This window comes from Nyctereutes procyonoides, unplaced genomic scaffold (genome assembly GCF_905146905.1).
Source record: "Nyctereutes procyonoides isolate TBG_1078 unplaced genomic scaffold, NYPRO_anot_genome, whole genome shotgun sequence".
Lineage (NCBI taxonomy): Eukaryota > Metazoa > Chordata > Mammalia > Carnivora > Canidae > Nyctereutes > Nyctereutes procyonoides.
This window is the reverse complement of record NW_026575042.1, coordinates 24,971,816-24,995,797: the sequence shown is the minus strand read 5'-3', so window position 1 is coordinate 24,995,797 and position 23,982 is coordinate 24,971,816. Positions and strand designations below refer to the sequence as shown.

General features: G+C 38.9%; 1 long non-coding RNA gene across 1 annotated transcript; it reads left to right on the top strand.

Annotated features, from left to right (window-relative positions):
• The first annotated feature begins 1,192 nt into the window (after positions 1 to 1,192).
• LOC129507189 (uncharacterized) lies at positions 1,193 to 19,257 on the top strand. Its single transcript, XR_008663937.1, has 4 exons — positions 1,193 to 1,256; positions 17,197 to 17,259; positions 18,624 to 18,700; positions 19,135 to 19,257. It is a non-coding gene; the product is annotated as an uncharacterized LOC129507189 (long non-coding RNA).
• The last annotated feature ends 4,725 nt before the right edge of the window (positions 19,258 to 23,982 follow it).

Below are 23,982 nucleotides of genomic sequence, written 5' to 3'. Positions count from 1 at the left end.
CCCTTTTCCCGTTTGCTTCCTTCGCTCTTCTCGGCTCCCCCTTTTCTCTTCCGAAGAGCGGTCGTACGGATGACCTGAGGGGGTTTGTCCACCAGGGTCCGTCGGGCAGGTGTGTCAGGGTGCCCACACCCTGAGGGGGAATGAATGGCATCTCCAAGCCCCCCGTCCCGGGTGCTCTCCCACGCTCTACCGGCCCGCCCCTCCGGGGTTCGGCCGCGCGCGAGAGAAGGGAAGGGGCTCGGGGGGCCCGGCCGCCACCCGTCGGCGGGAGGGCCACCGCGCGGCCCCGGCAAGGGGCGCCGGGGTGGGTGCCACGGAGAAGTTTGGATCGATTCCGAAAACAGAGAGACAGGGATTCGCGAGCAAGAATACGGGGCGGGGGTGGGGGGGTGGGAAGGGAGGCAAAGGAGCAGAACTCACTCAGGCATGGGCGCTGGGGGCGGCGGTGGCTGTCGAGTGCGGGCCCGCGACCAGGAGCAGCTCCCCGGCCGGGCGCGCCCGCGTCGGACTTGCGAGGCGGCGGCTTCTGCCTCCTGTGCCGCCGCCGCCGGAGCTGCGGCTGCCGCGGAAGTTAATTGCAACTTGACTTCAAGTTGTCTTCTTTCCCCATCCGAAGTGGGCGTTTAAAGGGGAGAGCGAGACGAGGAGCGAGCTAGCGAGCGCGCGGGGCCGAGGGAAGGAAGGGGGGAGGGAGGGGATGTTAACGGGGGGAGGGGGAGGGGGAGGGGGCGGCGGCGGGGGCGGGAGGGGGAAGGGGCCGGCGGGAGCTGCTCTCCGCTCGGCGGCCGCGGCGCCCGCAGTCTGGAGGCGCACGGGAGCGGCCGGGGCGCCCCCCGCGGGAGCCCGCAGCCCCCCGGGGCGCGCATCCAGCCGCGGCTGCTCCGGCCCCGCGCGCCGCGCCCGGGGGCTCGGCGGACCCCGCGCCGCCGCCGCTCCCGGGCTGGTGCGAGCGGGCTGGCCGGCGGGGCGGCGAGGGCCCGGCCCGCCTCCCCAGCGCCCGCCCCGGCTTCTCCCCCTGGCGGCGGAGCCTCGGCGGCCGCCGGCTGCACGGAGCGCTGGAGCCCGAGCCGAGCCGAGCCCGAGCCCGAGCCGCCGCCGCCGCCGCCGCCGCCGCCGCCGCCGCCGCTGCGCTCGGCTCCCAGGCTCCCTCCCCGCGCGCCGGCCGGGGTGTGGGGGGCGGCGGGCCCGAGGGGCGAGGGCGGGCGAGAGGCGCGCGCCGGGATTGGCGCCGAAGACCGGACCCTCAGCCGCTAGGGGTAAGTGTGGGCGCCCGGGAGTGCGCAGAGGGGTGCGCGGCGCGGTTCTCGACGCCCGCCGACCCTGCCCCCCTCACCTCTCCCGGGCCCCCACCACGCGCACCCCTCCTCTTGCCGCCTGCGGCTTCCTCTTGTTGTTCGTTGTTTGGCTGAGCTTTTTTTGGGGGGGGGTGGGGGAGAAGCGGGCGATTGCAGTGCGTGTGCCAGGGGAGGAGGAAGTCAGGTGAGAGGGCCCTACGCACCCCCCACCCCCAAACCCAGCCCGCGTGGGGTGTATCGCTCCCCACTAGGGGCATGTGGGCCAGTTTTTTTTTTTTTTCTCTCGTTCATGTTCGGTGGAGACGATCTCTCCTTAGGGGGCCTCCTCCCCTCTCAGTCTGCACGGTCCATCTCCCTCCACCCTGTCCGCGCCCCTCTCTGCACCCCATCCAGGAGTGCTGCACCCCAACTGAGGAGCACGTGGTGGAAGGAGAAGGCGGGGTTGCTCTTGCAGACCCCAACCCCGCGCCCCTGCCCGGCTGTTGAAGCGGTATCCTTCTGTCGGCCGCTTCTTTAAAATCCGCAGGGAAAAGACCCCTAAAGTGAGGTCCAGTTTCTCCAAGAAGCTGGAAGCAAAGGAGGAGGCAAAGTGATGAGACTGTGGTGACAGGGGGGCTCGCGGAGAAGAGGGGCAAGGGAGCCTTTCCAGAAGGTGAATGAAACTTCAAAAACCTCTACGACGGCAGAGTGACTTGGAGGTTCAGGACCCCAGGCTGAGCAGAGAAGGAGAACTCCATCAACTTCGCCCCTCTCATCCAGCCATCCTCCACCCCCACCCCCACCCCCACCCACCGCCCCCACCCAGCTCCTAGGAAGCTAACAGGTCTTTTGTGTTGTGTTCTGTCGTCTTTGGGAAATTTGCATTGAGTATGACAACAGAAAATTACTACTGTTTACTCGAAGTTAAGGGGATTACAGAAAGGAAACATAGTCTACTTTTTTCCCCCCTTCGGTGTGTGTGTAGTTGTTAGGTTCATAGCTTGAACTGCAAAACGTCAGTTTGTAACAATAAGGACTGTAGAGCCTCCTCGGTGTATTTTTAGAAGCTGCACTTTCTTGAGTTCCTTTCACACAAGGCTTGCTCTCTCATTAAGTCCCCATACGTAATTGTATTTAGAGAGAAGGAAACTATGGAAGCAGGAGGGAGATTGCTAAGATCTCCATCCCGCCAGCGCAGAGCACTGTTTGCAGTGAAGTTCCTGGAAAGTGACTGTGGGCTGAGAATTCAGTTTTTCCTAAAAGCTCTGTTAGGTCCTCTTCTGTCAGATGTCTATGAATAAAGCACGCTGGGAAAATCCTCATATTCGTGCAGTCTTATTTTATCTTTTACACAGTGGTTGATTCTACTTTCAAGTCCTGGTAACAGCACATCAACTGTGCTGTATTTTTGTGTGGTTTTTCTAAATAAAGGAGGATAGCGCTTGTATTCATGCTGCTTTCTGATATGCCAGTTCTTTCCTATCAGTGGTATTGGATTCCCTGGAATGTCCATCTTTTTCAGTTGTCATTTTATGCAGAGACCATAATTCCAAAGATATAAGAATATAAAAAGTTTATGAATTAGTGTTATTTTACAGAACTAGCCCCTGGTTTCTAAGGTGGAAGTGCCCACCTCAGCTCCTGGTTCTGTAAAGCAAAGCGATAAGGTATAAATGCCATGGGCAAAACAAAATACAAGTTTTCCTTCCTGGACCACTTTCTGCATGCATAGGACCCAAGAGTCACAAAGTCTCCTGCCTTAATTTACCAAAATGCTGAATTGCCTAACCAGTACCAATATCTCCATCTGGGAATGACATCAGGTTTGGAATGGAAAGAATAAATTCTCAGTCTTTAATTACTGCTTATTAGCAATTTCTTATAGCAGGCAGCTGATTCTCCAATTCTGAAAGGCTGAAATGAAGCTTAACAGAAATTGAAATTAAAAAAAAAAAAAAAGAGGGGGGATTGTTCTTTTCTCCCTTACACACTCTTACACACTCATTTATTCCCCAGAGTTATCAAGTAAGTCCCCTGAATCGAAAGTGTGATATGCTCCCCTGCATTAAACCAAGGGAACATTTTGCCCCAACCTTTTGAATTTGCTTTTTTTCCCCTAAATAGTCTTGAACAGAGAGCTCACAGGCTCTATTATAATACAGAATTATGTAATGATGCGTACAGTGCATTAAGTAACATAACTTGATAAACTCTTTTGTAAACCCTGCCCCCTGGCACATAGTAGAAATACATTAAATACTTACCGAATTAAGATGTTAATGAAATATTGTAATTGGCCACAAATTCAATAGTACTAGGGTAAGCCTTTTTTTTTTTTCCAGAAGAAAAAGATATTTTGCCTGAAAGTTATTAGGGTAATATATTTCTGCTTCTAGATTTTTTTTTTTTAGCAAGTCCAAATCTGATTTAAATGGTTGAAAGACAAGTAAATCGGAGACATAGCAAATGGTCAATAATAATAACTAGTGTCAAAAGCTGATTATTTTCCCAGGAGGATATACCACAAATATTGCCTACTAAATAGTGTGAGAAAGATGCCAAGGAGGGATAAAACAGTATTGGCCTTCAAGGAATTTGTTTGGTGGCAAGATGACCTCAAAATGTGAAAAGACAACTTAATGGATCAGTAAATGGATGGAATCAAAAGAATATTTGAGAAAATACTTTTTTTCTCTTGTAGACCAGAGGAAATAGATGCCTGGTTGGAATGTATTTTTGAACTTAATTTGTCCAGTCAAACCTTCAGGGGGTATCAAGGCAAGCATAGGGAGTGAGGGGGAACTCACCACTTACCTACATAAAGGCATTTTATCTACAGAATAGTTACCACAGGGTAAATAAAGCTTGATTGCATACCGTGGGTATAAATAAAGAGAATCCTAAGTAATTCATTCCATCTTTATATACTTCATTACATTTTTAAAAATTGAACAAGATTGATGCAGACTTCCCTCAAACTTTCTACCCTAAAACTCCTAAATCCTATAAACCCTAAAACTTCCAACCACTAGTCTTAGTTCTGCCAAACAGAGCAAATCTGTTATGTTAGTCAGGAGAGGCTATCTTATGCCAGGATAACAGGCAGTTCCAGCGTTTGATTATCTACAATGACAAAAATTGTTTTCCAGGTTGTGGTGAGTCCGCTGCAAGTCAGTTGATCTGTTCCATGTCTCCTCAATCAGGATTCCAGACTGATAGAACAGTTGCCATCTTGAATGTTTTACGTTGCTATGGGGAGAATAAAGATTACTCCAGAGGGTGTCAGGCTGGCATTTAAATCCTATGGCCAGAAGTGACACACATCATTTGGGCTTCAACCTAGTTGGCCAGGACTAGTTGCATGGCTTCATTGAATCATCACAATGAGGCCACATCGTGCTGCCTACCTCGTGCCCCAAAGTAGAGAGCTATGCTGCACAACTTTTAAGGACTAACACACTCTTAGTGACTCTTTGCGCCAATATTCTCTAGGTAAGTGACCCCACCCTGCTCCTTCGTGGCCTAAATGTTCCATTCTTCAGGGTAAGCTCCAGAGAGGCCATCAAATTATAGGGAGACGTGCATGCTGTGACTTCTCTTTGAATGAAGTACTACAGCCCCATATCCCTTCCCCCAAAATTGTGGCACCCTATCAATTTTAAGCCACTCTATATGTATTTCCTAATATTGTATGTATTTTATTTTTCAAGACTTGTTTTCCGAGAAAGGGTGCCATGAACAGGAACTTTTAAGAAGTGTTATCTGGGGGGGGGGGGGAGGTGTTATCTGAAAATGTCATGATCATTATCAAATTTTGAAATTTTGTCTTGAGTAGTTACTTCCCTTATTTTAAATATCAAAATTTTGCAACACAAATAAAAAACTCTCTTGGAAGTATTCATCCATTCATTCATTCATTCACTTATGCATCTTTTTGTTCATTCAATAAATAACTCATGTATTGATGCCAGATACTCTATTAAGGACCGCGTTTATGGAGATAATTAAGAGTTTTTTTTTTCAAGAAATATGTTTTCCAGTTGGGCACACAGAAAGAAAAGTCATTTCAATGCTAGTAGAGGCACAAAGTGCTGTGGGAACACTTGGGAAGAAGTAAATAACTCTGCTGGATTTAGGAAAGTTCTGTAGCAGAATTGAACCAAGTCCTGAGGAAAAGTGAGACTCTTCTTGGCAGAAGGAGGATAGAGGATATTTCAAGCAGTGAGACCAGTATGAGTAAAGGCACTTAGGATGTCCATCCCAGGACCCTAAGATCATGACCTGAGCCAAAATCGAGAATCCATCGCTTAATGGACTGAGCCACCCAGGTGCCCCTGGTCTTCAAATTGTTAAGGAGAAGTTGCTAATTTGGTTTTATATGAAAAATTGAAATATTAAATGTTGAGAACTTACCCACATTTCAAAGTACACATGTGGGGTGAAAACCTGTACAGATAAAAATCAGGTTAAAGACCAACAATCAAATGTCTCCTACTATAGGAGATAGGGAGTCATTAAAAATTGTAAGGATGGGGGTAATACTATCAGAACTCTTTAGAAAGTTCACTTTGAGGGGATCTGGCTGGCTCAGTTGGTGAAGCCTGTGACTTTTGATCTCAGAGTTGTGGGTTCAAGCCCCATGCTGGGAGTACTTAAAAATAAAAATCTTAAAAATAATAGATCTCTCTGGTGGCATAGTGGAAAGGAAAAGTCTGGAGGCTATAGCTGATACTCCATCATATCATTTGAGGATGATGCAAAGCCCTTAATAACACTGCCCTTTTTATAATGTACAACTTTTCATGTATATAGGGGGCACCTGATAAATATTTCAAGAGCTAATGGATGAAAGAGAAGTTAAAGTTTTAGAAGGAGGGCACACTTTTTGAGGGCTCCTTATGCCATATGCTTCCTTTGTTGGACTGTTAATTTTTCAAGAGCACAATGATCTTATATTGATCATATGTAATTTTTCTCTCTGTGGTAAATATTATTGGTTTTTAAAAACGCATAAATCATTTAGAGTAGGACATAAAGATCAGCACAGCATCAGAATATTATCTAGGGCTAAGCATACTGATCCTACCTTGTAAAGGAATACCAGCTAAACACATGATTCTTGTACTAGGCCCTAAAAGTCCATACTCCCAGGCTTTGTAAAACTACACTAGACCCTTTTGTATAGCTTATGCATATTTTTAGTGAAGGCCAAACACTATATAGTATTTTATATATAATATGTATATAATACATATATATAATGTATATGTATCTATATATAATATATATATTATGTATTTTGTATATATTATTTTATATATTATGTGTGTATAATACATATATAATTATACACACACACAAAATATATATATATACAGGGGCACATCCATATTCTTAAAGCCACTCAATTCATTAGACAATCAAGTCTTTAAATTCTTAGCAATTTGGCTTTACAAATTGAAATTTTTTAATTCAACTTTCTTAAGATATAATTTATGGACAATAAAACCCATTTTATGTGTTCCATGAGTTTTGAATACAAAGAAGAAACATGAGCAGATTATAATATTTTAAGTGAACTTCAGAGAAAAAAAAATATATATATATATTTAGACAAAATGCATATACATGTAGGCAAAACAGCCTTAGGTGTCCAACCACCTGGATTCTAATCCAGATTCAACTACTTACTAGCATGACCTTGATCAAGTCTCTTAGTTTTCTGCCTCAACTTCCTCATCCATGTGGTGGGGATTATAATTGTATTTACCTCCTGGAGTTAGCAAATGCCAGTGCTTCAACACAGTTAGTAGTCAATAAAGACTATGATTTCTTTTGTTAATGTTGTTGTTGTCATTATTATTCTAATAGAGAGGAAGTCCTGGGATGTAAACTGGAATAGAAAGTGAATTGACTGGAATGCAAGTGGAGTAGAAAGAAGCAAGTACTCCTGGGTGACTTGCTGTAGTGCCAAGGGGACTCAAAGCCAGAGAAGAATTATGGCCTCTATTTATGGAATATTTATTTTTTACTGAAAGATTTTGGAAGAAATTATTTTTCTATTAAAACAGCTACACACATAGTGGAATGCTTTCTCTCTTTTATAACTTTTGTGGAAATGTTTGCCAAGTCCAGAACATATTCACTAGTAACATTTATGTTAAAATTGTTAAAGCACCTCCTATTTTTATATACTATGAATGCTGCCCAAATGTAGAATCTTTGCCATTAGTAAATGTTTATATTTTAGATGAAAAATTTGTTGGAGTAGGGAAAAACGTAATGGGGCATGACCTTAGGGAGATCAAGTCACCAGGAAGAAAAGAGAACTGGACTCTAGTTCTGATTCTATAACTATTTTTGTTGATGTCAACAAACATCAAGATGGGGAATCTTTGTTCTTTCACTCCTAATCCCCACATCCTGGTAGATCTCAAACTTTAGTGTGTATAGGAATTAAATAGAATGCTTTTTAAAATGCAGATTCCTTGGCTCCATGTCCATAAATTCAGATTTGGTAGAAATAAAGCAGAGATCCAGTGATCCATATGAATTCAGGAAACTTGGGTTGAAAGAGGCAGAAATCCAAATCATAAATGAAAGTTTTGTTTCACTTTTTATCCGACTCTCATCAAAATATACACATATAAGTTGGAAAATACAGTGTAAGAAGTACTTAAGGCATAGTTAGATCTATCTGCTCAAATAATGTCACCAACTATCTCGTTTCTGCTTTCTTCTGTGTCAACTTCTGTTTTAACTTTATTCTTAGTCTAGTTTTCCCTTTACTGTATTAAGCTAGTCCCTCCAAGTTTCTATTCTTCTTGATGTAGAAACTCCAACAAAGTGCACTCCTCTTTCTCAAAGTTTCCACCAAAAGAACTACACCCAAACTGTATAGGCTGGGATTTAGGGAGGTATTGTTCTCCAAGATAAATTGGGGATAATTTTTCCAGAAATAGGGAATTCTTATTAGACAAACCTACAGATTTTCCATCCACTACAGTACATTTTCTAGAAGTACTTTCAGCCTACCGACCAGAGCCTGGGAAGGGCTTAGGATACTCGAGTTTCTGAGCCAGTTGCCTCATACATTTATCCCAGAGTTTTGGGCAAATATTAAATATTTTTATGTGTGTCATGAAGATGATTTGTATGTAGGTCATCTGTGACTTGCACATTGAGAATCAATGGATTTTGAGATCATTTTGAGGTCATCTCGAACATACAATAATATTATTACTTTTAGATCTTCATGAGACAACTTAGAAGCTGATGTATACAATTGAAAAGGCAGTAAAAATTCCAGGTATGGTATACAGAAAAGGGACGCACTGGTTGAAACCTGGTTTGACTTGGTTGTCAGTTTTGTTTTATTTAGTATTCTTGGACATATGTAGTTTGTTCCATGTAATAGATATAGTCCTAGCCTGGATCTTAGTATGCCTGGCTCCTTTTTAATATTTGGAACATAAATGGATGCATATTATATGGACAATGGAAAGGGGTAAACCAGCAACAGCATGGAAAAGAAAACAGATTTGACTATTAGTCATGAGATATATTTTAGGTATATTACATGCAAGTTTATAGAAGAAGTAAATTCTGATGAATTATTAACTCATTCTTTTAAGTGAAGAAGTTACTTGTATTTTCTTAACTCATTAATAAGGTTAATAAAATAAGTCTGCCTCAACGTTTTAATATTGAGTCATTAGTTTAGTTTCAGATGGTCTTCAGATGACCCCACCTCCCCAACTTCCACCTCCACCAAAGTAACCCAATACACAAAAGAAAGTGTTTTCAGAAAATGGTGCTAGGATAACTAGATATCCATACAGAAACAAAGAAACAAATGAAAAACCTTGATCCCTACCTCATACCATACACAAAAATTCATTGCCAGTGGATTATAGATCTAAATGTAGAATTAAAACCATAAAGTTTTGGAGGAAAACATTACTTGGAGATAGACAAAAGTTTCTTAGATAAGCCAAAGAAGCAATAACCATAAAAGAAAGACTAGCTAAATTAAATGTTAAAATTAAGAACCCATCTGAAAGAAAGCAGGGGGAGGAGTATAGCCTAACAACCCATGATTAAACAATCATTACTGCCAGTGAGATTTCCTCTCCTGTGCATTAGTTCAAGTTATTTTGACTTATAAATGATAGAAACTGACTCTGTGAGCATAAGCAGAAAGGGAAAAGCACACGAGCTTTTTGTGGAATCCAAAGTTAACGGTGCAGTGTGGTTTCAGGAAAAAATGCATTCAAGTGCTACAGAGAACCCAGTCATTCCTCTTTCTCCATATTTCTTCTCTTTCTCATGGCAATACAGTCAGTTCCTTCTTCTCCTCAGTTACATAGCAGATCATGATTGCCACCTGCTCTTGAACCATGGATGTTTCAGTCAAGCCACCCAGAGAAAGGGCCATCATTCTGTCTTCATAGTTCTTAGGGATGAGTCTGATTGGCTCATTTGGATCCAGTGACCACCCTTAGTTAATAAACTATGACCAGAGGCAGGATGATATTTAAGAAACATAGCAACTCCTTTCATCCATGAGAATGTAGAGTGAAAAGAAATAGCATTCCAGTTGATATTCTCTCTACACTTCCTCTTTATTAGACAAAAGACAGAGTTGATGGAAATTTCTACTTGGTCAGTTTTTAATGGTTACTAGTTTCAGTATATTAATATACTATCCCTTTGAGTGTCTAATATCAGCATCTCTGCATCTCTAGTTGACTGATATATATTAAGGACCATAAACAAAATTAGTCTGTTTTAAAAATGGGCACATTTATTTGTAAATTATTAGCCAAGATCTATTCAAATGCAGACATGCTTTGTTCTAGTCTGGATATACAATAAAATTAATTTAAATAACTTTAATCAGCTTCAAAAACAGCAAATTCCAAGACAATTAGGTTAACTTTAAGAACTCATATTTATTGAGTTAACAGATGGTAAATTAAAAAACAATAAAGCTAATTTTTAAAATCATTCATTAAATTAAAAAAACAGACATTTAACAAAACTGTTTTTAAGCTGTTTTTTTTTTTCATTCCAATATGCATATTTTAAGATTCCAATTTGGGGAAACTTCTGGGAAGACACAAATAAGTTGCAGTATATGAACATTCTTCTGGTGAATTACTTTTAAAAGATTTAGAACCACCTGAAAAAGAATTTTATGAATCAACAATAAAAATAGAAGAAATAAGCATATTCTAGAGAGTGGAAAGAATGAAGAGTCCACTTCATCAATTCCAGTTTGCTCTCTAACATGCTCCTATGGCCTTCTATGTTGCTGGCCATGACACACTTTGGGATTTTCCTATGCTAGCAGAGTATAAGTCTTTACTGGCCAGCATTGCATTTCCAAAATTTAATGGTCAAGCAGAAGACTTCCCCTTTGATGGCTTCTTGGGCTTTGTGCACCAATGACTTGTAATATAAATGCTAGAAGCTGATCTTCAAGCTTAGAAAAGAGGAATTTTGTGGAAGCACATTAAAGACATGGGGTCTTCTCCTCTTGGGCTCCCACTCTGTTGGATGTCCTTGCAGTTTTTGAAAATGGAACAATGAACATATTCTAGCACACGAAGTATACCAGAAACTGGTTGTTTCCATATGCAAGTTCAATCATTTTTCCCACTTCCTGTGACTTTTATAGATGGAATTGGAGACAGCATCATGGATACATTAAGGTACATCATTTGCATTATATATGCTATTATTGGCTTTAACATGATAGCATAATTAGGACTATAGTTATATACGTAGAAATCCAGTTACTACATAAAAATATTTGAAATAGATTTGTTTGAATGGCTGGTTGATCAGTTGGTATTATAGATTTTTCTTTACCTTGGAGAGCTACAAACTGTAAGATACTTTATTTTATGGTCCTAGTAACCCATTATCTAAGATCTGGGTTTACTTTACACTGTAAGTCTTACATTACTTGATTGGCAATGTTGAGAATCATATTTACTGGTTTTGATAGACCAACTTATTACTTACAATTTGAGTTAAAAATACTTAGAAATATAAAAATGCATTTATTGAAATTATGGTAGTGAAATTATCTTATTATTGTGCATTTGAAACTACTTAGCCCCAGCCCCTTTTCTCCTTGAAATAATTGTTTTTATAATAACCTTCTGATAATATGAGGCTTTTTAGGAATGTAATTATAACAATATAGCAGGAGGGACTATATTGTTTTTAATTAAACAAGAACAGGTAAAAATAAGAATAGATTATGACTAAATGAAAATTTCAGTAGATGAAATTTCTGTTTTGCAGAAATTAGAGATACAGAAGAAAAACTTCATAACTAGTCTATAGGTAAACTTTTACATAATTTTAAGCAAAACAAGCTTGATTCTTTAAGTATTATGCATAACCAATTATTGGCTCATATATAAAAGCAATGGAAGAATATATTTAAACTGGGAAGGTGTTGGAAGGCATAACAACTAAGAGTACTTTGCAAAAATTGCAAAGAGCTATTGTCTAGATCACTAAGTGTTCAGATATATAAAAAATCAAGAAAGGAAATTCCAAGAAAAAAGCTTAGCGCTGACTAAGAATTGAGGGTCAAGATGAAGTAATAAATGAATAAAATATAGGTAAAATTGAAGTGAATTAAGAATTGATGTTAGTGACTAGATGTTTTTCTTTACTAAGGGAGCAATGTTTCTAATAAAATAATCCTAAAAGGAGGTTTTTAAATTTTTTTTATTTTTTATTTTTTTTTGGTTTTTAAATTTTTAAAAGAATAGTCTGTAACTAATAACCACAGTGAGGAAGAGGAGATGGAGAAAATAAAAGCATTAGAGGTTGTTGCTTTATTTTTATTTATTTATTTATTTTTAAGATTTATCTATTTATTTGAGAGAGAGAGAGAGTGCATGCATGAACTAGGGGTAGGGAAGGAGAAGGGGAGGGTGAGCAGAGGGATAGAATCTCAAGCAGAATCCTCAGTGACCAGGAAAGTGCAACATGGGGCTCAGTTTTATAACCCATGAGATCATGACTTGAGCTGAAATCAGGAGTCTGATGCCTAACTGACTGAGCCACCCAGGCACTGCTGTTGCTTTATTTTTAAATCATTGGATAAAAATGCATTTGAGGATAGTTGTGAATAATTTAATATAGATACTAGTTGAATGGAAGAAGAATATTTTATAAATAATTGTAGGAGATAAAATAAACAAAACAGTTCAAAAGACAAAATGGAAAGGAAACAATAAGGAATTATTGAAAAGAAGAAAGTATGAAATAAGTGCAATCAAGCTTAAGAAATTATGACAAGTATAAATGTCTTAAATTTTTCTATTCAAATGGAAAGATCTTCACATTAAATTAAAATGAAAGTATTATGATTTGGTGGTGCTTAAGAGTCATACTTAAAGAAAAATGACATGGAAATACTTATTTAAAGGGCAAAGATTTTGCAGCCTAACATGGTCACGAACAGAATTTTTTTCAAAAAAAGTAAATAAGACAAAAAGGGTTTTTTTATAACTATTATTAATGTAATATAAAGGAATAATGGCACTGAAAAATAATGCATTAAATAAGCATAAATCTAAAATAATTTAACATGCTTTTTAAAAATGCAATAGAGCTCATTGTAGCAAAAAAATGAAAATAATGTATTCCCAAACAGTGCAAAACTTAAAGTTAGAAACTAAACTAATGAACATTTCATATTCTTAAATAGGAAATAAATGGTTATTTTCATAGATTGTTTTGTAAAGCATTGGATAAAATTTAATACTTATTCCTGATAAAATGATAAAAAGAAAAAATAAACTATTTTTTAGCATAATAACAAATATTTTTAACTAATAGTCAATATTAAAATAATGTAAAAATACTAGAAATATATATGTTTAAAAACAGGGGTGGGGTAGAAGTTGGTATAATGGTTCTGTCATAATAATGTTATTAAACATTATTTTTAAAGCCCTTATCAGCATAATAAAACATACTAAAGAAACAGGACCTCAGGACACCCAGGTGGCCCAATCAGTTAAGTATCTGCCTTCAGCTCAGGTCATAGTCCTGGTGTCCTAGGATAGAGCCCTGAGAGGGATTCCCTTCTCAGCAGGGAATCTGCTTCTCCCTCTCCCTCTACTCCTTCTCACCCCAGTTGTATCCTTGCTCTCTCTCTCTTTCTCTCTCTCTCTCTCTCAAATAAATAAATAAAATCTTTAAAAAAATAATAAAGAAAAAAGACCTATAAAGAATAAAAAAATTAGACACTATTATTGTGACTGGAAAAATATTTTTATAGCTTGAAAACCCAAAGAAGTGAACAAAAATAAGAATAGACTTAATAAATTAATAAAATATTACAGACATGTGACTATTAACATAAATCAGTAATATTTATAAATATTAGCAACCATTAGCTTAAATGTAAACCTCTAAGAGAGATTTATTTTACAAAGCAACAAAATATATAAAACTCTGACCGTAAAAGAAATATGTTACCTTAAAAAAAAAAAAGAAATGTTACCTATGTAAATAAAACTTTTTGAGAGCTATAAAAATATTAAATTAATCAAAATATTGGTTTCTGGCTTAAAAAATAACACTTTAAAATGGTTAATTCTTTCCAAAGTATAGACTTAATGGGAATTCTACTAATAATGTGTCTTTTGTTTTTCACATTTTGAGGTAATGGTGAGAGGAATGTGATTTTGACATAAATCTGGAAAAAGAAAGTAGGCAAGAATAGTAGAAATCAGTTCTGAGAAAGAAAAGTAATGAGGACAGACTAATCTTATCAAATATTAAAATATATTATAAAGTTATAATAATTAAAACCATGTGATACTGGCATTAAAATAAAAAGGCAAAATATTATAAAGTTATAATAATTAAAACCATGTGATACTGGTATTAAAATAAAAAGGCAAAATATGTGGTCAAAATAAATTATATCTTATATAATAATGAAATATATGATAATGTCAGAACACAACTCAATGGGAAGGGAAAATATTTTATAATATATGGACTGATTAACTGAAAAAAAATCAATTTATATACTCATGGTACACGTACAATAAAGTAGCAAAACTCAAACTATAGAAAGCCTAAAGGAATTTGTTTTATAGGCTTAGGATGCTGTAACAAATTGCAAAGTAAAGATAAAATAGATTTGGTTATATTAAGACAGGAATAAAACAAACAGTAGGCTAGATACAATTATTTGAACCTAACAAAAGGGTTAGTAATCATATTATTAACAGTATCTCATACAAACTCCACAGCTAAGAATACATGAGATAAGAATAGAATCGTATTTAGTCAACATATGAGATAAGACTAAAATCACATTTCACAAAAGATGAAATATAACACATTTGCAAACAAAAACATTCAGCCTTAGTAATAATCAATTGAATATACACTCAAACAAAAATAAGCTGTATTTAGGTTTAATCAATTATTTTAAAATTAATGTCAAGGATTTACATCCCCAGCTGTTATGGATTATTTTCATTTAGATCAACTTATCCTCTGAGAGAAAGTGGAAAACCTGCATAAAATCTGGCAAATATTTGTTTAAAAGCATCCCAGAGACTCAAGACAGAGAGGGCTTGAGAAGTGGAGAACCCAGAGTGCAGAGAATCCATAAGAGATCTCACTTCCCTAACTGTTAAAAGCTAAGGTAAAATACCACTTGACAAAGACATGATCACCCAGATGCTCAAATTATCTCTACAATTTTTCATACACAATGTCTGGCAATAAAATCACCAGCCATACCTACAGACCAGATAATAGACTTTAAAATATCTGTGACTAATAAATTAACAAAATTAGGCAAGAAGACAGGGAATTCCAGCATATTATTGGTAATTATGGATAAAAATCAAATGGAAATTCTGGAATTGAGAAATGAACTGACAAATTTAAAATTCAATGGATGGGTTTAAGAGCAGATTAGAAACAGCAACAGCTGAAGAACAGATTGATGAACTGGAAGGCAAAGCAATAGAAGGTTTAATGTTAACACCCAAAGTCAGCAAACTATGCTGGAAAATGGTTCTTCTTACATAGCTGGTGGCATATAAATCTATATAACACTTTTTGGAACTGCTTTGGCAATGTAAATTAGATATTAGAACAAAAAAAGTTTCATATCTTTTGACTCAGTAATCTTATGTCTAGGAAATAATTTTTTAATGTAATTATTTTATGTATAAAGATGTTCACTACAGACTTACTTATGATATTAATACCTGTGCAGACAATGTTTAAGTGCATTACTTCAATTACTGTAATTAATTCTCACAAAAACCCAAGTAGGTAGAGGTAGTTACCAACTAATATCCTCATTTTACAGATAAGAAAACTGAAACATTGAGATGTCAAGTAGCTTGCTCAAGATTACATAGCTAGTGAGTAGAAACAAACATTTGAACCAGGCTCTCTGGCTCCACAGCCTGCACTTGAATTTGCCCTGGGCTGTTGGAAGCAGCCTAAATAGCTAACAACTGGAGACTTGCCAATGAGTAATATATCTAGTCTATGTAATATTATGCAGGTATTAAAAATAAACATCATGAACACTTTTAATAGCATAGGAAATATTTCTGATATAATATGAAAAGAATCAAAATCCTAGAATTACAACAGATAAAAAAATGCATATAAATATGATTGAAAGCAAATATCCCCAAAGCTAATGATAATTATGGAAATTAGTAGCACATCTTCCTTTTCTCTTCTTCCATATTTCATTTTCTCAAAATTTTAATGTGTGATTTATATACATATATATATATTGCTTCATATATAAAATACCACTATATATATATATATATATGCAGTAGAGTATATTGGGTAAGAGCCCAGGCTCTGGGGCCAGACTGCCTGTGTCACTACTTACTAGGTGTGTGACCTTGGGCAGGTTGTTGAACTTTTGTTTCTAAGTTTCCAAGCTTATCCTGTAAAATGAGGATAATGATAGTAATTATCTCATAGTGTGATTGTGAAGATTAAATATGCTTAAAATGTATTTAGAACTGTGTTTGGAAGTTAAATATGTAAGCGTGATCTAGTATGGTTACTGTTATTTTACAAAGATACCTTATTTTAGACCAGACAGAATGACAATTCCCTCCTGCCAGTCCTTTGATATGCACGCACATTAGCAACAGGTTTTGTTTCTATATATAGATCCTTGTCCTTACTATGAATTCCCCAGTGCAGAGATGTCTAGGGACCAAGATCCATTGGCTGAGGAAGCACTTCTGAACCCTTTCCAAGAAGCAGTGATAATCAAATGTCTGATGTTTTTTATTTTAGAAAAGTTCAGCTTCCCTGCTTGTGTCTTATCTCTGAGGACCAGAGTGATTGAAACTGCCCCTCAAAGCCAATATTATATTAACATAATCGTCAGTGATTTAGAGAAAATATTTATCTATTTCCCCAATTTTTATCCTTTTCTGGATGAATGACTTTTTCTGGCTCCCTGATCTGACAGTCTGAATAATAATAGAAGGTTGTTTATGAAATGGGACATTTGTTGTATCTTGATTTTTCTGAATTGAACACTCCGGGGGCCTGAAAATGTGCTTTGAAACTTTTTTCCACCTGACAGATCCAAAAAGTTTGGAAGATTTTTATAGAATTTCTTCATTCCTTGAAACAGTTTCATTGAAATTGTTTTTTTTTTAAAAAAGTCTATTAGATGCCAAGATTTACTGTTAGTTGTCTTAATGGCTAATGAAATGATAAGATCTTACAATAACTCTTGCCAATTAAAAATTAACAGGTGCTTGCCAGGTAAAATATTGCAGTACCTGTAAGAGGAAAGGATGCAAATTGGTATTTCATACATTTGTGAGAACAATCACCTTTGATGTGTCTATCTGGTTTTCAGGATGTTGTAGGTCTCTGCTCTTGTAAGACTTTGGCTGCAGAATCCCGGGATGAGCCCTCCTAGGTGAGTTATCTATTTCCTGAATGCTGTCTGTCTCCTACCTGCCTATGTCAAGGCCCTGTGATGTTCATTAGCAATGTCCTTTGGTTAAACTCTAAGAATTCTCAGCTCTATGATATGGTAAATGTCTAACAAATTGCTTTAATATCTTAGCTTTATGTTGTTGCTAAAGTCATTGTTCCTTTTGGGGTTATTCATGGAACTGGATCTATCTCTGGATTTATCTACCCCATCCCCACTTTCTTCCAGGATTTACCACAAACCTTAACTGCTCTCTTTCCTAATAGGCATGTTCTGTTATAACACAATACCACTTGTTAAGAGAGATTCACTGTCTAAGTGACAGGCCAGCATTTCGCAATTAGTGATGACTGGTCACATGGTATTAGTGAAATTCCTTTCCCCTCTTGCAATGGATCAAAAGATTCAACAAATGGTGAATCAATGACAAGGCAATAATAAGGTGAGAGATTATGTTACTAAAAGACGACCTCAAGATTATTACTACAATGAATTCATTTCTTATGTAGATAAGTGCTGGACAATTTATTATTGTTATAGTAAAACTGGAGGTGATTTCATGTGTTCATAATTGCCACATGAGGTTAAATAGAATTGGGTATGGTCCCCTCTCTAACATGCCACCAGTGTCTGAATTTGGGGGAATTGTTAAACAGTTGGGGGCTTCCGTATCTCCATTTGAAAACAGGAGCAATAGTATTTATCTGGTAGGTTATGAAGGCAAAATGTCATAACACAAAACACCTGACACCCTGCAATCACTTCACTCCCTACCCCTATTTAGGGAGATAGAGAATAGAGATAGCACAGAACTCTACTTTTGTCTTCAAATATATTATTCTTCATTGATTATCTAATGAATATAACCATTGACTCAGAAAGTAGGTGGAATTTTCATCTCCAACCTTTATTCTTTTTTCATTTCTTAGAGTTTCAATGGGCATATACTATAAGCTAAGACCTGAGTGCTATGGGAGACATAAAGGAGAGTGAGGTATTGATCCTATTCTCATGGAGACTGGGATCTAGAAAGAGAAGTTCTATATTTTTAAAAAGTGTTATCTTCATTTATTGGAAGGAGAAATTATTTTAACTAGAGTTATCACAGACAGCTTCATGGAGGAGGTAGTGACAGATTAGGCTTTAAAGAAGAAATACAATTTGCGCTGCAGGGAGAGAGGGGATACAGTGAACCAAGACCGAAGTAGTGTGATTGGGTGGAAAAAAATACTAACATGGGACTGGAAAAACGTGGGTTGGCAATACCTTGGTTGAACTACTTCCTGGACATCAATTTCTTTATCTGTGAAATGTGTAAAATAATCTCTGTTCCATTGGTCTTTCAGGGGTCTGGAGAAGATCAAAGGGGAGCTTGCATGTGAGTTCTCTTTGGAAACCCTGAAGCACTGTGTGAATGAAAATGGTAAATTTTTTCTCTCTTACCTTGTACCATAAGCTCCATGAGAGGATTTGACAGGATCAGTTACATTGGTCTTTAAAAAACTGTTTGATGAAGTGTATCAAAAAAAATCACACTATAAACCTTAAATATTTACAATTTTTATTTGCCAATTATATGTCAATAAAGATGGGGGATGTTTTGATAAAACAGTGAACCATTGACTGAGAGTGAAAGAATCCATGATTATTATGGACTGAACATTTGCTTCCCCCCCCCAAATTCATATGTTGAAATCCCACCCCCTAATGTGGTAGTATTAGGAAGTGGGGCCTTTGGGAGGTAATTCTGTTTATATGAGGTCATGAGGAGGGAGCCCCATGATAGAATTAGTGCTCTTACAAGAAGAGGAGGAGACACTGGCATTTTCTCTCTCCACCATGTGATGATACATACAGTGAGAATGCAGCCATCTGCAAAGCCAAGAAGAGGGCCCTCACCAAGAACTGAATCTACTGGTACCTTGATCTTGGACTTCCCAGCCATCAGAACTGTGAACAATAAATGTCTTGTTTAAGCCATCTAGGTGTGGTGTTTTGTTACAGTAGCCTGAGCAGACTAAGAGGGTAAGTGAGTAAATAAATGAATGAAACAAAACAAAAGCACAAAGTGGGAAAACATATAATACGAACAAGGAATAAAGGGTTGTCTTTTTAAATATGTGGTAGAGCTGGGTGTTAGGAGTGTAACCCCTAGCTGGGTGGATGCGTGGAATGCAGTGGAATACCAACAGCAACAGTATCACCTAAAAAGTCATTAGGAAAGCAAGTTCCAAAAAAAAAAGGAAAGCAAGTTCCTGGGTCCCAACCAAGGCCCACGGAATCTGAAACTCAGGGGCAGGGCCAGCAATCTGTTTTGCCAATACCTCTTGGTTTTGGTCAAGTGGTACCCAATGGTTGGTTCATTCTGGTAAATTTTTGAGAACCATTGCTTGTACTAACATGCGGAGTTTGGAAATTTTTCTGCTGTAAATTCAGTGCTAATGAAGGTTTTTAGCTGGGGATGGATATAATCAGAGCTGTATTTCTAGGATGATGAGGCATGAAGCTTTGCCTAAAAGAATTTATAGCTTCAGTGTAAAAAAGCACCATTGGAAATACTAGAAAACACATTGTATTTCAAGCCCCAGAGTGAAAGATTTTGATTTTTCCTGATTCCAGATAATATCCACATTATCAGCTAAAAGGTGAAACAGAGCAGGCATTGCTCCCAGGTGCCAGAGAGACCTGCTTGGTCTACAGAGACCAGGCAGGATGAGAAAGTTTCTGTGAAAACACGAGTTAACTGTCAAATATGGTCCTAATTGATCTTAGAGAGGCCTCTTAGTCCTGACCAGCTGTGGGAATGCATGAAATGGAACCTTCCATACCAAGATAAATGGGCAACTCTTCCTAATGCCTGGCCTAACTAGCTACGCTGGCTGAAAATGCAGCTCTGTATTTAGGGTTGGTGGAGACAGGTCTGTCAAAGGGGAGGGCATTATGTGGAGGAGAAATGAAGAGCCTCAAGGGAAAGCAGCTTTCTCTAGAAAGAGTCTGGAAGCTCAAGATACAAGTGTCCGGTGGGGAGAGAGTAGGGAGGAGAAGGATAAGGGCTGTTCCGAGTGGTTTATGACCACTGGGATGACCAATCACCTGGGTTTGCCCAGGACTCAGGATGTTCAGGACAATCCCCATCAAACCAGGGCAGTCGGTCACCCTACAACTATGCTCCCTCAGCTGTGTTGAAGACCTGGGGAGAAATCCTTGTGAAAGCAGAAAAATCACTGCTCTAAACCTTATTTCTCAAAACATTGTCTATGGACTGGCAACATCAGTATCACCTGGGAGCTTGTTAGAAATGCAGCTCCTCAGGCCCACCCTAAACCTACCGGATCAGACCTGCTCAACAGCAAGAGGCCCAGGTGATTTGCAAGCACACAGGTTGAGAAAGACTGCCTTACAAGGTCCTGTGAGCCTGGGTGGCATCCCGCAGTGAGAAAATGCAGCAGTGGTAGCACTGCTGGGGAGCATCTAGCTAATGCCCAAGTTGACCAGATCCTAAGCTGAAACTGCGTCAACCCCACCTGAGAAGGAGCAGAAGCACCGAGAAAATTCTGTCCTAGGGGTACCACGATTTGAAAGCAGCGAGGGAAAAGGACAGATGACACAAAATAGCCAAGAAGGGCCTCCTGAGCTATTACTAGTAGCAGTTGTAGGAATGTAGGAAAGCCAGAAATCCAGCAATTATGTGGAGAGGAAAGCTAGAGAAATATTCTTCTGTTCCTATACCACGACCCTGTTTTGGTAAACAACAACAACCACGACAATGTAGGCTGGGAAATGAATTATGCTTGAAAATGTGGAGTCATAGCACTGTGGGTAAGCCTTCAGAGCAAGATAAAAAAAGGATCACCAAAAAAAAAAAAAAAAAAAAAAAGGATCACCCATTAAAAGTACTCAGCTTTAGCATCTTGGCCTCACTCACTTACGTATCACTCAGATATGCAAAGCAAGTTCAGTTTTCTTTCTTTTTCTCTACCTGGTCTGATCTTCATGGGCTCCAGCTCTGCATTCTAGCAGGAATAATTTGCACTTAATTAATAGTGTTTCATTTTCCTCCAGCTTGAGCATAATTCTTTGACTTTAAACATTCTAACCAGTGAGTTCTTAAACTCAAACATGCAGCAGAATCACCTAGAGGGCATGTTAAAACACAGATTGCTGGGCCCACCCCCAGGGTTTCTGACTCGGTACATCTGGTAGAAACTTAGAATTTGCATTTCTAAGGAGTTACCAGTTGATGCTGATATTATTGGTCCAGGGAACACACTTTACAACCTCTGATTCAAGCTATTCAGCATTTTATTACCGTCCAAAGGTGATGATTTCAAAAATCTTCGATTAATACTTCTCAAATTGGTTGATCTTTCTGTTGTAGCTTGGATCAAATACATGGTCCTCATGTGTATGACCAGTATGCGGCTTGCGTTATGGGCAATTTGCACTGCCAGTTCAACACATCTGAACTGGGCTGTATCTTGTTCAACAAGACAAATCCTCTGGTCACATACTAGGATGTCCTGGCAATGTTGTGATAAAAGTTTCTAAATACCAACTGTTACTTGTATTTATCTCAGTTCAGACCAGTGAGAGTTTGTGGACTGGCACGGGCCCACGGACCACATTTTGAATAACGCTGTTTAGATGACCCAGTCTTTCTCAGGTTCTTTACCCCCCTCTTTCTTCTCTTTGCCAAGATAGCATTTGGGTATACAGGGTGGGGGCGGCTAGGGTGTATTATTTTATCCTTGTGGCACCTTTGTACCATACACCATCCTCTAGATACTCAATGCTCCTCAGATTAATTTTTTTTCTCTGGAATGGGGATGACTGAAATGCAAGGAGGTCCCATCTGATCTTTAGGAATGATGTGTGCTGCCATAGCCCTGAACATTTCCAGTAGTAGCTAAGTTCCATCCCCATGGCTGCTAGTCTACCAGTTATCTCCTGGAAAGTAAGAAGATGCAGAGACTCCTGTTTCCCACATAAAGGCCATTAGGAGGCAGGAATGCCTTCGTTTTTCTTTTCTTTTCTTTTTTAAACCATTTTATTTATTTGAGAGAGAGAGCAGGAGGAGGGGCAGAGGGAGAGGGAGAGGAGAGAGAATCTCAAACCGACTCTGTGCTGAGCACAGAACCGCACACCAGGCTTGATCTCATGACCTGAGCCCAAATCAAGAATAGGACGTTTAACCAACTGAGCTACCCAGGTGCCCTGGCAGGGATGCCTTCTAAGTCCTATGCATCCATCCACCTGCTGCCACCTCTGTACAATTGCCTCTAAGCGCCACGGGATGTGGTGCTGAGCCAAACAGTCAAAACCCCCTAGAAGCGGGCAGCCCAGGTGGTGCAGCGGTTTGGCGCCGCCTGCAGCCTGGGGTGTGATCCTGGAGACCCGGGATCGAGTCCCACATCGGGTTCCCTGCGTGGAGCCTGCTTCTCCCTCTGTCTGTGTTTCTGCCCCTCTCTCTCTGTGTCTATGAATAAAAAAATAAAATCTTTAAAAAAAAATCCCCTAGAAGCAGTGGAGGGCTGGTGGAGCTCATAACCTCGCCAATTGTTAGTTTTTCAGGAATTTTGGACTCCAGTTGTTCAACATGGCCATTATTAAAAATTAACTGATAAGAACATACATTTAAACAAGTTATATTGAAGGCAAAGGTAATTAATACTCAAAACCATCACCTCCTATTTATTTTACTACATTGGACTATTAACCTATGTTTAGTGAATGTGTGTGGTAGAAATACCATTTAATAATTTACTACTACACAGCTTTCCTAAGCTCTGTTCAGTGATATCATGTTGATGGCTTCAAATCAGCCATGGTAGAAGTATTTACACCAGGGACATGAGCAAGCATTACAAATCAGGGCTCCATTCTCCCTCATCTCTGCATCCCCAAGGTCAGTTGTTAAACATCTACCAACATACTGTTGCTTAGAGCCTAAATTGGGAGTGAGCCTCTAACCCAATGGCCTCCAGTCACCCTTTACTTACCTAGATGTTACAAAATTGCTCTTCCCCTGAAGATTCACCCCTAAAAGGTGTATGTGGAAAGATACTGATTACTAGAACCCTGATGTCATCTTATCTACTTGCCTTACTTCTGTCTCCCATCTTTCCCTACTGTCTCTTCAGACCAGAAGGAGCAATCTTCTGGCTTTTTATTTCCTCCACAGCTTATCCTTAAACAGTAAGGGTAAATATTCATGGCCTAACATTATCTGATGTTCTTCCTCAAAAAACCTATACATTTAGTCTAATCATGAGAAAATATGAAATCTCATTGAGGGACCTTGTACGAAACTTCTCCCTAATCCTCTTCAAAACTGTAAGATCATGAAAGACAAGGAAAGAAACAATCATAGCTTAGAGAAGGAGACTAATGTACCAGGTTCAATATGGTATCCTAGACTAGACCCTGGAAAAGAAAGAAAATTGGTAGAAAAACTGGGGAGATCCAAATAAAGTCTGAGTATTGTACCAATGTTAATTTCTTAATTCCAATTATTGTATCATTGTCCAGAAAACATTAACATTATATGAAGGTGGGTGTAGGATATATGAGAACCCTATACTATACTCTTCTGTAAATACACAATTATTTCCAAGTAAAACTAATGAAGGAAAAAATTCATGACCTAGGTAATAGGTGGAAATAGATATCTTTTCTATTCTATGGAAAAAAACTTATGATCTGCAT